The 16,229-nt window shown below is 43.4% G+C and overlaps 1 protein-coding gene across 1 annotated transcript in view; it reads left to right on the forward strand.

Moving 5' to 3' along the window:
- Window positions 1-2,569: 2,569 nt before the first annotated feature.
- Window positions 2,570-16,229, forward strand: part of ACSL3 (acyl-CoA synthetase long chain family member 3) — a 49,923-nt gene continuing 36,263 nt past the window's right edge. Inside the window, exon 1 of the mRNA XM_075268882.1 lies at window positions 2,570-2,698. The gene's annotated coding sequence lies outside the window, so the exon portion shown is untranslated. The remainder of the gene's footprint in view (window positions 2,699-16,229) is intronic.

The following is a 16,229-nucleotide window of genomic DNA, read 5'->3' on the forward strand; positions in this document are numbered from 1 at the left end:
GAAGGGCATTCCTTGCTAAGTGTCAGAAACGCCCTTCTGACTGTAAAGCGCTACGGTACCAGGACCGATAGCGCTTTACCCGGGGCACAGATCGGGAAAGCCTACAGTGCGCTGAATTCAGCGCACTGTCAGCTTTCCAGCAGTATATAGAACTGCCTGTGCCCAATCTGATGAAAGGTCCTCTTTAATGAGTGTCACATTTACCCCAAAATGACAGCACTGGTGCCCTGGGACTGGATTTGGCTATAGCTGCACCTTGGTACTCAGTGTATCACCACCTGAAAAGAAACACCCTAAGGCTGAGGCCCCACTTTTCACTGACCTATACAGTGAAATGAATTGACAGCGCAGTAGACGCAGACAGATATAGGACAGATATTGGACCTGCTCCATAATTTGCAGCCCTTCAATTTGACCTGGACACACAACCGCAAAAACAACTCTGTGTACGGGCCCATTGAAAAATAATAGCCCATAATTTTATCCACAATTGCAGATAAAAAGTTTGGTCATGTGCATTACAGTTTAGTAACTCCATGTGCCTCATATTAATAGCAGTTAACCCCATCGTATCCCTCACATTAACCCCTGTGTGCTTTACGTAAGACTTACTGATATGTGGGACATATAGAGATAATAATTATCTTCGTCATTGAATTCAGTGCATTGTCGGCTTTCCAGCAGTATATAGAACTGCCTTTGCCCCGGACCATGAAAGGTCCTCTTTAATAAGAATAGTGACTCCAGCATGTACCTGTTATTTTTTACTTTCACTTTGCTATACAGAGATTTACTCTCCTCCTCTTCTTTGCAGGGGCTCATCACTGTAGCAGGCAGGGTCCTTGTGCTGCACAGTGTGAGCTGCGTCTCCTGGGCTTTCCTCACCACTCTCTAGTATGAGAAGAAGGAGCTCCTATATCATTGCAGTAGCAGAACACTAAAGGATGCTCCCTCTTCTCTTAATATCTGCAGGTCCTGTGCTAGCTGCCATGCCTGCAAAATATGTCACGCATGCCAGGGGTTGCTGACCCCTGGTATAGCACATACTTGGATTGGGTCACAGTCACCAGTTGGGTGCCACAGGGGTGAATATTAGGTCCTCATCCTGATAATAGCTTTATTAATGACCTGATAGAGCAGGGGTAGGGAACCTTCGGCTCTCCGTCTGCTGTGAAACTACAACTCCCAGCATGCTCCATTCACTTCCATGGGAGCTCCAAGAACAGCAGAGCAAGTATGCATGCTGGGAGTTGTAGTTTTGCAACAGCTGGAGAGCCGTACGTTCCCTACCCCTGTGATAGAGGGTTTAAAGAGTAGGATCTCGATATTTGCAGATGATACTAAACTCTGTAACGTAGTCAACACAGATGATGATAGTGGAACATTACAGAGGGAAGCATGAGCAGGGAAATGGCAAATGAATTGTAGGCTAAGGCCTAAAAGAGAAAATGTGTGGCTCAGTTGTCCTCTGCATCTTTTTTTCTTAAGTCTACAGATAAAACACTTGCGATTCCACAACTAAAATGAACATGCAGCGATTTTTCAATGTATGGTGCACTGAAGATCAAGTGCAGACTGACATCGGTCTGACTTCATTCTGAACCCTCACCTAGTTATCGCTTCCTGGTCTATAACTTTACGGACAAAGCACAAAACCTTTGCCCTATACTGGCGATAGCTCAGACTTCAGTACCATAGATATAAGTCCTAATAATATCCTAGGCCTAATACTACCTAGCTACAGGAGAGTATACAGAACACTATAACATAACAGATATTACATGACATATATATTGCAGTATTGCAGAGTAACAAAGTAATAATGACCAGGAGGTATCTCCACAGCAACACAATATACCACAGGTAAGGCCGGGTTCACACCTGCGCCCCAGCCTCCGTTTCCTGCCCGAAACTGGGCAGGATACAGAAACCTGCAGTCAATTGTCAAACCCATTCATTTGAATGGGTTTGGAGACTGTCCGGCTGTGAGTACCGGTGAGTGTTTTGTGCTCTCCGCAGTGAAACCGTTTTTTTTAAACTGGACACAAAGTCACTGCACCTAATGCCACAAGTCACTGTATAGTGAGGTGACATAGAATACGTGTGTGACCACTAGCTATGACGTCACTCTGACTAAAGGGGTTGAATGAGATAGCGCCGCTCTTGTCCGTGGCTGTGAATGGCACTGCAGCTGATCCCTGCTGCATTCAGGCCTGTCTCAGGCAGTGCCTGGGAGAGAGAAGTGATTCTCATACAAGCCCTCTTGATGTGGCTGATGCCCCTTTATCACGTGCCCGGAATCTTCCCTCTGCGGCATGTGTCAGCCGCTCCATTATTATTACACATGTACATGACTTCACATTCCTGGCTTGGTTCTTCTGACCTCTAATAACCTCGGCCCCGCCCCGTATTACGTCACAATTACAGGCCCCCACAACGCGCCACTTTCCGCAGCCAATCAGCGCGTCGCTCTCTCTGTCCTCAATGACACTAGAGGAAGGATGTGAGGGGGCGGGGCACAACGTATTGGTCGCACCTCCGGCCGCTGATTGGCTGCTATAGACGTGGTGTCGGCGTCGTTGCCTGCTGTGCGTGTTCACGGCGGTGACACCGGCTGCGGCGAGCACCTTGTACGTGTGTGTCGTACGTAGAGCAGCGTCCATCAGCGGCCGGTAGAGCCGGTGGTCCCAGCACCGGGGTGAGTTATTGTCCTTACCCTCTCCTCTTTGTTACCATATCTCTCGTCGTCACCAAGGGAACCAATTACACACTGCGCGTGCTGAGGTAACTGGCGGTCATATTGCCTCCAGTCATGCCGTGTGCTCCGCAGCAGCAGCAGCAGCAGCAGCCAATGTCTCCTGACACACTGTGTTATTCATGGCGGGGATTGTCCCTACGCCCTGTCTCTTCTAGCCGGAGACTACAGGGATGGGATGAATTGGCCCATCTCTATGGGGTCGTATTTGTGCCACACCCCTATGTGTATATATATATATGTGTGTGTGTGTGTGTATATATGTATGTATATTATGTGTGTGTGTGTGTATATATATATATATATATATATATATATATATATATCTATCTCGTGTGTGTATATAATATTTATTCCTATATGATAGGCAGACTATCTTAGTAGCATCAACTAGCATTAATGTGAACACAGCCCAGATTTACCAAGCTAGCATTCAATGAAGGTGCTGTTGTATGGAAGCAGGTGGCACTAGCAGCTCCTGGGCCTCGATGTCATTTATGCAATGAGGACCTGCTATAAGAGGACACCATCTCTAATACTGGTATTCTTTTATGTTCTGGAGAGGGTTTTGGCCCCCCTGAAGCTCTAGGGCCAGGTAGTGACTGTTACCTCTACACCCCATATAACTGTGCTCCTTGATGGAAGGGTGAGGTGTCCATCATAGGCAGTGAGGTTCATCTATTGTTTACATAGTGTCACTTTTGTACATATCTATTTGATGGACCATCTGATGTGTGTAGAGGCCTCTCAATCCTTCCCAAGAGCAATGGTGGTGAGAAGGATTGATTGGGTTTCAATAGGTCTGCTCCTTTTGTACTCTCAGGAGATGTCTAGTATTGACTTTCAGTAGATGTTAGAATATAGTGGATAGAGAAGTAGGTTCTTCCTGGCATGGATCTAATAGATGGCACTGCCTCTGTTTGGGCTTGGTAGGTGCTATCCTGTGTGTCCATGTCATTGCAGATGGGTTAGGGTTGCATAGGACAGCCATATTTAATTACTGTAACTTTGAGTCAAAGTCTTTGACCATTCTATAACAACACAGTAGATCCTGAGGTGTAGGGTGTGATGTGCTGGTGAGAAGGGCCCGTCCAGACCACTCAGGTAACCCACCTGGAGCTCCTGGATTAATGCCATGAAGTACTGACATCTACTTCATTCTAGCATCAACCAGTCTCCCTTATTCCCATCATAAATTATAAAAAACAAAAAAAAACTTTGCAAGTTTTGTTTTTTTGTTTTTTATATTTTATAACCACTGGCTAACACGGTACCAAAACAAACATTTTCCTTATTCCCATCAAGAATACATGAATACTCAGCTGCGCCAGAGTTGGAAGGAATAGCTGTCAGCCGAATGAGCTTTCAGTCTAATGTATACAGACAGCCTAAAGCTGGTCACATGCATTAGATATTCATTGGTTGTGAAAATATTGTGATGGTAAGCTTTAGTTTAAGAGGTCAGCCCTGTTAGACATGTGGGGTCAGTTGAAAATATCCGTGTTAGGCTTGATCAGCTGCTTGCAGAAACTCTTTGCCCCTTTTTTTGTTTTTCTTTTTAAAAACTAAGCTGCCCCCTCAATCATTGGTCAGTTTGGTTGTTCTTGTTGACGTTTGAGTCATTCGTATGGCCAGCTTAAGACTAGAAAAAGTCTGATCATACACAACCAGTTAGTATATCCCAGTGGTATTTGCTGATCTGTGTGTCACTCTCCTAGGTGCCATATAAATAATGCAGGGCGTTCAGCAGACCTGTGACTGGGCATGGAGTTTCTGCAGTGCCATCTGTTAGTTTTGTCACGTTGCAATCTAGGGATATTTAGGGCGCTGCTTACACATGTGCTATTATAGGTGCAGTTTGACTTGGTTTCATTGCAGCAAACACCCCAAAAGGCACATGTCAATTCTTGCCACCTGTCTGTTTCCATTATCACTATAATAGTCTGCAGTAGTGTCCACAGGCTACTATCTCTAGCATCAGCCCGTCTTCAGTGAACTTCCCAGTCATACAGATGTAGAGTTAACCTGTACAATTGTTAAGCTTCTGCCGTGTGATATTTTATTACAGACGACCACAAAAACCAATGCAATAATTGGAAAAATGTTTTTCTGACCATTAGTTTTTGTTGTCTTGTCTGTTGCATCTGCATATCTATCCACGTAAATATCAGTAACAGTTTATTACTGGGGGCTGTCTCCAGATACTACACCCGATGTCTGCAGCATGATCTTGTTATATAATATTCAGATGTACAAGTCCTACCTATGCAGTAGAGAGCCTGACCTCTACTATGTATGCGAGTACCATGGTGATGGCGGCGGTGAGCACAGGCCGGGCTTCCTGTTCTCTTATTGAGGCCTCGACACAGAGTTTATGTTGACAGCTCCGGAGTCTATTATCAGTAAACACTATAGTCATATGATGCTACCAAAAGCAGAAGCCAATGCCTTTCTTCCTATAAATAGAAGCCCTGCGTATGGCAGAAGTAATGGAAACATAGCAGTGATCTGTGGATGCTTTTGTCGGTGAGCATATTGTAACTATTAGAAGCTGGATTGGAAGGCTGTGCCTTACAACACTGCATAGAATCTTATCTGTAAGGTTATACCCCATACTCGTGTTTAAGGAAATAATCGAATTCACAATGAAATCACAATTCTGGAATATTTCTTATAACTGCATTGTATTGTTCCTAAGTCATTCCTACTAGAAATATAGATAACTAGGTCTTATTTGGTGGTGGTGGTGGTGGGGGGGTGACCCTACACAGTATGATACTGTCTATGTCAGACTGTGTAGGCACACACCCTTTGGGCAAGGGGGAGTGTCCACATCCAGTTGGCATCAATTTATTCATAAATATGTTGGAAGAATAACAGAGGAACAGCACAATTCATTGTCTGCATTTGCTCCAGAATTTCACGGAGAGTTCAAGTATTTCAGGAGAGGCGATGGGCTCTCATTAAACTTTTGTGCAACTGACCATTACAGTGTAAATCCAGTGGGGGGAGTCTTTCATAATTTTTTGGTGTAGTTGAGTGATAATATAGGCCAGTTCATAAAAGTCAGCCTATTCGTAGTAGTCACAGAATGGTAAGGACCCTGACCCTACACAAGAGGAAGGAGAACCTAAAATCTCCATACAAAGTGGGCCTGGTGGGATTAGAGCCTAGTGCTGCTAGTACATTGCCATTCTATTATCACAGTGGCTTCTGTCTGTAAAGTGACTGATTCCAAAGCTTAAAGCGGTGTAGCAATAACCCATAGAGAGGCTTAAAATAATACATTATATACTTGCTTGACCATTTAGCTAGAGCTCCAGCAGAGTCTATTCAGGTCCCTGGTCTTTGTTTACCTTCTCCTTGCACATGAGTGCGGCAGCCAATCAGTGTCTGAGTGATGATGTCATACTTCTGTGCAGGAACAGGATCTAAACAGAGACTCTGCTGGGTCCCAGGCCGAACAGCCAGGTGGGTATATAGTCACTGTAACGCCTCTATAAGGCTCCAAGCACATGACATGAGGTGCTTCCGGTGTGGGCTCGAGTTTGCAGCAGGAAGTTCTCATCAAATTTGTGATGCACTCACCTCTATGGGGGCTTCTGATTCATTCTGTTCTGATGACGCAAAGCAGCATAGCACCTGCTCTACAAGCATCCATGTCATGGGAGCAGAATGGGTGGGAGACTCCCATAGAGAAAATGCACTCGGGTGTCACTCTGAGATTCGGCTGCAAACTCGGGTGCACACTGGAAGCTCACCTGGTTGTGTGCATGGGACTCCTGTCCATACTGTATTACTGATTTTATGTATATATATATATATATTTAATCTTCGCCACAATTGTTTCCTAGGGAAATGTATGATGCCATAGGATGACACTTCAGGATGCCTCTGAGCGCATAGAGAAGCCATGGTTGTAAGGTCTATTAAAGTTAGCATACGGTGGTAGCTGACGTCACTGTTTACTAGAAGTGTTGCTTATAATGGATCATACATGATCACTGTGTGGCCGTCTCTATGCAGCATGTGTTATTATACTGGCTCCCCACCCCCAACCATCTTTCTACTATTGATGTCCGACTCTGATTGCTTTTCAGAGTCCTGAAGCCATTTGTCTGTTTAGCATTTCTTTTGTACAACTTTTGTATAGGTTGCATTGACATGTATGATTCCTGTTCCCCCCCCCCCCCCCCCAAAAAAAAAAAAAAAAAAAAAAAAGGAAAAAAAGAGAAAAAGTCTGATGGGATCTGCTTTGATTTCTTTGAAAAAATATACTTCTCCACAGACTCGGCCTGCGTGTTCTGCCTTTTATAGGTATAGACCCTTAAAGTAGACCACCTACCCAGATAAAAGGTCCTAAAGCGTTCAGTGAAATTGTGAAAATTGTTTCTGTTCTTCCATGCAGAAATGTGTTTGAATGAGGCTGCAGAGGTTTTATTACTGAGATCTGCCTGACAACATGGCCTGTCCTGATATCTGACCACACCATCATTGTTATAGAGAGATTGCAGATCCAGATCATAAAATACATCTACATCTTAGTGACGATGGTGATTGCTATGGTTTCAGGGGCTCTTGCCAGTCAGTATTATGTGAGTAGTGTAACCTAAGTATTGGGTCTGTATTCAGGAGCTTGGGGGGGTATTAAGATGTTTTCTACGCCAGTCTTATTCCATTCCCCTGCTGGTGTAAGATGTCTCCCCAGCAGTCCACCACTTGCTGCCTCAGTCACTGACATCGTCTGTAGGGGGTCCAGGGGTCTGGTCAGTGTCCTGGCTGGCTGACTTTATGATAGATGTCTCTTGTGATGCTTTTGTTTCCTGCTTTAGGCAGTGATATCTGGTCTCGCAGACAGCCATCTGCTGCGCATGATGAATTCTTGGCCCAGGCAGAGTACAAATTAGATTTTCCAGTTTCACATGGAAGGTTAGACCATTACTCTGCGTTTTGTCTTCCAGGCTGTGTATAGCAAGTCCTCTGAAAACTCAGGTTTGATGGAACGCTTTGGGTGACTTGCTCGGCTAAGATGGTTATTTTTAGACTTTGGTGTTACTACAAGCTGTCATCTTATTCTCTATATTATGGTATAGTGTGATTTGTGAGAGCACCTGTGACTGCAGCTTTAGGTTATATTCAGACACAATTTTATTGGTTCACATTTTATACCATACATGTGAATGGGTTTTTAAAACTTAAAGCAAAAGATGTGTGAGATTCTGTTCACATGGGAATTTCCAAACCTGCAGCATATCCCTTCTGTTGTAAGAAATGCTGTGCACTCCTTCAGATGTTCCTTAAGTAAATAAGGTAAAAGATGCAATAATGTAAAAAAAAAAAAAAAAAAAAAAAAAAAGGTGTTGTCCAGGTAAAATTAGACAACCCCCTTTAAGAAGTAATCACAGGGTCAGTGAAGAAAAATAATGCATATTCTCTTGTCCCCGATCCTCCGGCTTCTTCCCAACATGTCACAGTTCTTCTCCTCCGGCAGCTTCTCCCAGGTCTCCTTCTGAGTTTTGCTAATTGACCTCAGTGATCACGTGACTATTGAGGTCAGTCAGTGGCCTCAGCAGGACTCTGGAAGAGACCCGTGATGTCACAGGTAGTGACTTCACATGCCCTTCGCTGATTGACTTCAGCAAAACTCCAGAAGAGACCCATTGAGGTGAAGAACTGGGCGGGATGGGACAAGGGAGTGTGAATTTATTTTATTTTCTCTTCCTGCCCTCGGCTGATTTAAAAGTTAAAGGGGTTGTCCATTTTTTGCTTGGACAACCCCTTTAAGAAAACCAAAAATGCATTAGGTATTAACATTTGATATTCTACATTATGCAAGTAACACTTCTGGGGTGGAGTCTCCAACACAACTTAGCCTAACTGAACAGAAAAATGTAAATATCAATGAAGGGGTGAACATGGCTTATACGAGATCAACAAAAGTATATCATCCTTAGGTCTTGTTCACACTTCATATCTGGAAGAGGCTCAAAAAACACAAAAGGTACACTTTTTTTTTTTTTTTTTTTTTTTTAAATTAATGCATGGTTTTGACTTACGAATACTATAAAGTGAATGAGGTATTTGTCCTGTGTTGCTTCAAAAATAAAAGCAAACTGGAATAACCCTTTAAATGTGATCACTCCTTTAGGGTCCATTCACACAGAGGAAAATGGCACAAAAAAAGCGCCTCCCATTGACTTCAATGGGTTCCGTTAGTCAATGGGAGGCTTTTTTTCAGTACGGAAAATACTGCGCCAAATACAGCGCCATTTTCCTCCGTGTGAATAGACCCTTAAGAGGACATGGCCACTGGGCCACATTTTGTATGACTGGTAATGCATAGAGATGAGCGAACACTGTTCGGATCAGCCGATCCGAACAGCACGCACCCATAGAGATGAATGGAAGCACCTGTGACGCTGACTTGGGTGCATGCTGTTCGGATCGGCTGATCCGAACAGTGTTCGCTCATCTCTAGCCAGCGGAGATGAGCGCGTCCTGTCTTCACATGTCTAGTTGGCTTTTAGCCTTTTGATTAGTTGCCTGTGTTTGTTGCTGTGCTGGGACCTGTACAGGGTATAAACCAAGAGTCTCCATAGTAATGTACTTACCTTATGCCACTGGCCCACCTATAGCCTCAGTACACATAGTAGCATGGTTATTACCCAGCAAATACTTGTCTGCGTTTCGTGCTTGTATTACATTGATTAAATGGGTTTTATTTTGCCATCTGTCCCAAATTTGAGCCTGCTTGTACATGAAGCCTGGATTAAAAGAGGCTAAAAATAGGGCCTGCTTTTCTTCCCACAATTGCTTGCTTTCAGTTCTGCTACTCGTCCATGTACCGTTCTCTCTATGTTATTAGGGTATATGGATGCAGAAGGGGCAGGAGAACCCGTCCTGTCCATTTTAGGGAATACTTGCATTCTTCATAATCTAATAGGTTCTGAACATCTTTTCTTATAACAGAGGAACGACACAGAGTAATTCCTCCTACAGATGCAGGTAGTATTAGACAACTGGGTGTTACCTACAGTTTGACATTGTCCAAACGGTGCAGCCAGTGCCAGACTGGGAAGGGACAGGCCACTCTATAAAGGATCTACAGTGTATTAAAGGGGTTTTCTGGGACTTTTTAATCAATCTTTAGGATAGGTCTTCATTTGAGGATCAGTGAGGCTCTGAACCCCGGGCCCCCTGTGGATTACATGTTGGAGTCACTTCCTGAGCACAACTTCTACTTTACAGACCATGTAATGTCATGTCAATCAGTCACATGGCCTGACCACAGTTCATGGGCTAAGCGGCGATACAAGTGTACAGTGCTGTGCTTAGTAAGTACTGACGGGGCTGCAGCACTTACAAGAATGCTGCAGCCTCTTCAAACAGCTGGGTAATTTAACAGTCCTGAAGACCTCCCCAAAGCAGATTTGGCTGCCATCACCATGATACAGAGCATGTTACAGTGACACCTCTGTTGTGCATGTGTGTTATGTAGATTTGGAGAAAAAACTACTTTGATATCTTATGAAAACTAGGTAATTGGTGCACTGGGGGTGGGCCTTAAGATCCTTTGGGCACTACTTTTTCCACATTATTACCTGGCATCTCCTGCATTTGCCATGCACTGAGAGCAGATCCACCCACTGCCATGACATCACCCATCCTATTAATGCTGCCATCGCTGAAGACCCACCCTCAGTGCACAAATTCCTTAATTTGCATATGACTTAAGTTTTGTTTTTTACCTCTAAATCTACAAAAGTGACATGCATAACAAAATGTATTGTATCTATCACAGTAATGCGGAGGTAGCAGTTAAATATGCCCAGGGGAGGTGGTAGACTCCCATACAATAACAGTTTAGTTGGGTAATATAGATGTTACTATCTCTCCATCTGCAGTCAGTGTCTTCTGCTCAGCCCGGCCTGACTCACGCATACTTAATGGGCAGGGTGTGTGGCTTCCAGGCTTAACATGGTGATGGCTGCTGTGAAATTGTAGGGAACAGTTCATTGAAACAACTCACGTGGGCTCTGCAAAAAATTCTGAGGAATTGCACAATCCTCCTGATTTCAGGCACTCCCTGATGTCTATATAATGACTTGGAAGTAATGGGTTTCTACACTGTTGCACACAGCAGCCCTCTGCTCTGGATACATTACACTAATGCTCTGCTACATCAGTGGCTGGAGTTAGATGACAGGAGTCTGTATGAAACCACCTGGTAAGGTTTGGGACATTGGATATAGAGGTATCACATATCTAATATTACACGGAATGACTCCGTGACTTCAACAGGCAGGATATTCCATACGCCTAATCTTGACTTGCTATGGCGTTCTGCAGTGTTCTTCCAAATGCTGCTTGTAGAAATCAACGCACATCTTGAAGATACCATAGCTTTCATATTTATGGCCCAGAGGATTTTCTCCAACAAATCTGCTGCAAAAGAACATGTCCTGCAAAAGCAGCAACTTAGTATGTCCTGCCATATCTCGAATGCTACGGAAAGTATAAGTCCATACAGTGACTAGTTGCAAAGCTATAACCCCCCCCCCCCAATCACACTGCCTATTTATACTATCTGTGAGTGCTGTGTGCAGAATCTTCAGTGTATTTTAAGCAATGTAACTTTCAAATGAATGATGTTTCTATCTAAGGCCCCGTTCACATGCGGCAAGAGGGGGCGGATTTTGGAGCAGAATCCATGTCATTATCCGCCTCCTCACAATGGTGGTCTATGTAGATCGCTAGTGTTCCCTTTTTATGCTAGCGGCATGTTTCCGCTAGCAGGAAAAAGAGACGAGCTGCTCTTTCTTCAGCCGGATTCTGCGGCTGAATCAGCCATGGTGCCCGCCTCGTGACAGCACCCTCCGGACTAGGCCCATTCATTTGGGCCTAATCCGGAGCGGAAAGCCGCGACAGGATGCCGTGCACTGCACCAGCATCCTGTCGCAGCAACCGTGACGGAGTATGCACACTTGTATTCATGTGTGAACTAGCCCTTTTTATTTTTTTTGTCCATTTTCAGAGACCCCTTCATACACAGATGTAGGGGGGATCCATGAAAATGGGTTCCTTTAAAAATGGCACGCTACACAGCCGATTTGCGCCTTGGTCATCTGAATGTAACCTTAGGCTATGTACACAGTAGATGGTCAGTTGTGACTAAGGTACCTAAAGAGCGATGGTACAAGGGCGCTGCCAAATTTACTGGGATCCTTGTTCCCCATTGGTGTGGGTGGCAGTCTAGTACAGTGACAACCTGCACCCTACTGGAGGCACCCTGGTCTGTCATTACTCTGCTTCTATTATAGCATGTACTAGAAGTCAATGGAATTTATCATTTATAGTATGCAGTAGCATTGCAGTATATTGTATATATCTGTATCACAGGAGACCTCCAACATTGCACCAGTGCTTTAGAAAATGAAATATCTGTGAGTCATATTTTATTGCTGTCTGTCCTGAGTGCTGTCATTTATATAGAGAGAGGCCAGAAGTGTTAGAGGTGATGCTAGACATCGAGGATCTTGGTGAGAGTCTTTCATTCATTCGCCTTCATATTAAATTAATCTTTCTTGGCTCTACAAAGTCCTTCCTATTTTTGGATCCACATAAAGTTTTCCCTGCTGATGTCTGCCTGGTATATGAGGAACGTGGAAATGGAATGATTAACATTTAGATCCTCTAGATCTGTCACTGAGCCTCATGGGGAGCAAAACTTATGTAGCACATTGGCTGGGAAGTCCATAACAAATGTGAAACAAATGTTAGATGCTAATTCTGAAAAAACTACATTTTTTCAAATTGCAGCCTCTGTTATACCTACGAAAACACTGGCGGTTTCCCTATAGGCAAGATCTGAGGGGTTGCCTTGGCAGTCAGGAGGGTGGGAAACACTCGGCTGATTATGTAAGCACAGTTGCATTACATTGTACTGGGCATCTCTGATCGCAGGTTCAAATCCCCTTGTGGGATGGATGGATGGATAAATAGATAAAAAAAAACAAACAAACCAAAAAGCGCAGTGAGAGCAGTAACAGATTTTGGTCACTTAGCTTTCCCCCCAAAAAATAATAAAAAGTGACCAAAAAGTCCTATATACCAAACATTGGTACCAATAACAAGTACAAGTTTCCATTGCCAGTCAAGAGACCTTGCTTATCTACATCAACAAAACAGTAAAAAAGTTATGCGTGTCATAATACGGTGACCCCAGGAAAATGGTTCACTTTCAGAAGGAGACGACGTAGTTGTAAAAGCGGAAAATTTGTTATAAAACCAATATAAATATGGTATCTCCACCATCGTCCACCCATCGGACAAAGCTGCCATGTCATTTTTTTTTTTTTTTAATGCAGAGTCAATGTCATAAAAACAAAATGCAAAAAGTGGTAACATTTTGGGGGGGTTTTGACATGGATCCCCCCCAAAATTTAATTTATTTATTTTTTCTTTATTTTTGTATGTATTATCTTCATATTGTGCTGTGTCGGGTGGTGATGTAGCACCTTACATAAGGCCTATAAGACACTGTAATCTGCTTGGGTTCACTTCAGGTCACTGCTGTATTAAAGGAGCAGCCATGAAAGAGTTTCTAGGTTTGTGTGTGATCTATAGATGGGGGGGGCAAACACTGACTATTTTTATCCTTGAGGTTGCTCTGAAATCCTGCACACATTAGCGCTACAGACCTCTCTTCTATAAAACGCCTCAGCTACCAACACTTACTTCGGGATTTTTATTGGTGGTTGGTATTGGCACGAAGCCAGATGTCAGTAGATTCTTTGTACCATTCATATGTATGTAAATGGGGGTGATTATTTATCATGCATAGTGCAGGGTTTTATGTGCATTTACACTGCTGTCATTCTGCTGTGGCATGGAGGGCTGACTGTATTCATTATTATTATTAACATTTTTATAGCTATGTACTATAAGTTACAGTGTACCATGTGCTTATTCTGAGGATCGCTCCTTCCAGATAAGATTTGTACCACAGTAGTATAAAAGGGAATTTAGGCTTGGGTCATACTGATGTTCTGTGCTAGAGGATCTGGATTTGGCAGATTTCCCTTTTTTAGAGCATGCTGGTGATGCAGCACCCTTCTAACACTTGCTCCCTGTATAGTGTCGTGCCCTGTATAGCGGGGCTCTGTGGCGCTGACTGTGCAGAGAATGATGGCCCAACCCTGTTCATTTATACAGAGCTCTTCAATAGTCTATTTCACAAATTGTGACTTGGCGCACCACTGTGATAGGGAGCCTGTGCTGTATTCCTTGCATTGTTATGATCATGGGGATCTTACAGTCCCTGCAGTCAAATCACAACCAAGGTGCCGGCCTCAATGCTGTATGCTACAGTGGAGAATGTATACTGTATATCTCTTGCTCTGGAGGATATGTTTGGTCCCACAATACACAGATAATATATTGATTTCCGTAGGAACTGTGTGTAATAATGCGTGTGGGTACTAATTTCTTCTGTAACATACCTGCAATCAGAAGTGAGGCCATAAAAGCAAACTTTAAATGGTAGTCTGGATTATGCTGATAGATACTCAGCACAACCCCTCCATGCTTCTTCCCCAGAACTGGGAAGGGATTTCCAGCAAAGGGAAGAAGGAAATACCTGCTGACATAACTATTGGGGGTTGCAGTGGTCACAGCTGCCACTGGGTCTATAGGCCAGGGGGCTCACAGGTCACCCCGCCCCCCGGTACACTAATGCTGATAATGTTAATATCCTTTCTGATTTTCTAGCTGAAAATTTGTGGATCCTAAATGTATGTCCCCTGCCCTCTGGAGTGTGTTAGAAGAGGATTTATGATACACAGACTTTGTCAGAAAGGAGAAACTAACTATATATATATATATATATATATATATATATATATATATATATATATATATATATCTCTCAGAACTATCAGTTATGGAGCATGTCACGTCAAGGAGGGAGTCTGCTGTAAAAAAAAGGGTCACAATTACTGTGTGTGGGGGGCACTACCCAGGGATGGGAAACTTGTGTGCGCTGGCATATTGATATATAAGTTTTCATGGCAGTCTGGGCCTGGATAAGGAAGGAAAAGGAAATGTTCAGATGGGACGTGGCTGATGGTTGTGGGAAGAAGTTGCTCAAGGGGGCCAAAGCTTCTGAACCTGTGCGCCTTTAGTGACGCCTCTGAGTAAGTTCATCTACATTTTCCCAAATTACATTATAGTTTTCTCATCTGACCTGTACTTTGCAACGTTTGTGGGGAAATCCAGATTCACTACATCAGCCGCCTTACCAGAAACTACATTATTACTACCCCCCCTTGGTTTTGATCCAGACTCCTGAGCCCTCGTGTTCTTCTGTCTCATGTTAATGTGCATATTATAAGATATTGGTGCATGTTGTGCTTTCCCTTCCCTCGTCCTCCGTGGGTTAATATTCTGCCACGTACACAGCACCGCAGACAGTCTCACATGTCCAATGCTGCAGTCCTTCCAAGCTGCTGTCTGTTACAGGAGGAGTGAGGCTGCTCTAGAACGCCATTGCTCTCGCCAATTGCCAGAAACCTATTGGAATGTGAATCCCCAATAGCCACAAGTGCTGCTGCTTCCTGTGTGAAGGCTCAGCCCGGTGACATATTGCTTCCTCTTCTATATGCTCTGCTAGGCTGAGGTTTGAGTACATTATATATCTTGTATTCTCTGCTATAATACTAGCTCTGCGACCGTATGAAAGCACATGGCCGCAGATAATAATGCAGTATGGGAAATTCTGTAATAATGGAATTTATGCTCACATGTGATTCTGGCTTTCCAGTAAGGGTGAAAGCAATAGAGGTGGAAAAAGTGGAAGGAAAAGCAGCTATGAATAAAGAAAGCAGAATGAGTGTGTCAAATCAAAAAATACAAAAAAAGGAATATTAAGAAAAAGTACACAGATTAATGCAGTGTTTTTTAAAGTTGTGTTCATGCCGATTCTCACACTTATGTATCAAAACACATGGCCTAGAAGGATGTATGGTAATATATTAATAATGATTAATAATTATCAATCACTATTAATAGTATTTTTTAGTATCTGTCTATTACTTATATAGCACCATCATATTCCTCAGCGCTTTTACAGACCTTGTCAGTCACTATCCTAGATAGGGAATGTAGATTGTGAACCCTATCAGTGTGTCTTTGGAGTGTGAGTGGAAACCCAGGCAAACATCGGGGAGAACGTACAAACCCCTTGCAGATGTTGTCCATATTAGTAGCATTAGTGTTGTGTGTATTAAATTGTATGAAAATATGATAAATTGCAGGCTGTACATCAAATCCTTAGGAGAATATGGATGTGTCTGGCATATATGCATGGTTTAAGAGAAGACTACTGTATATGGTCCCTGTTTTGCCCCAGTTAATTGCTTCTTTACTGCCACCTAATGGTTCAAATTTAGAAAGAATCTGAAAATTTTCAGTACAC

This window comes from Leptodactylus fuscus, chromosome 3 (assembly GCF_031893055.1).
Source record: "Leptodactylus fuscus isolate aLepFus1 chromosome 3, aLepFus1.hap2, whole genome shotgun sequence".
Lineage (NCBI taxonomy): Eukaryota > Metazoa > Chordata > Amphibia > Anura > Leptodactylidae > Leptodactylus > Leptodactylus fuscus.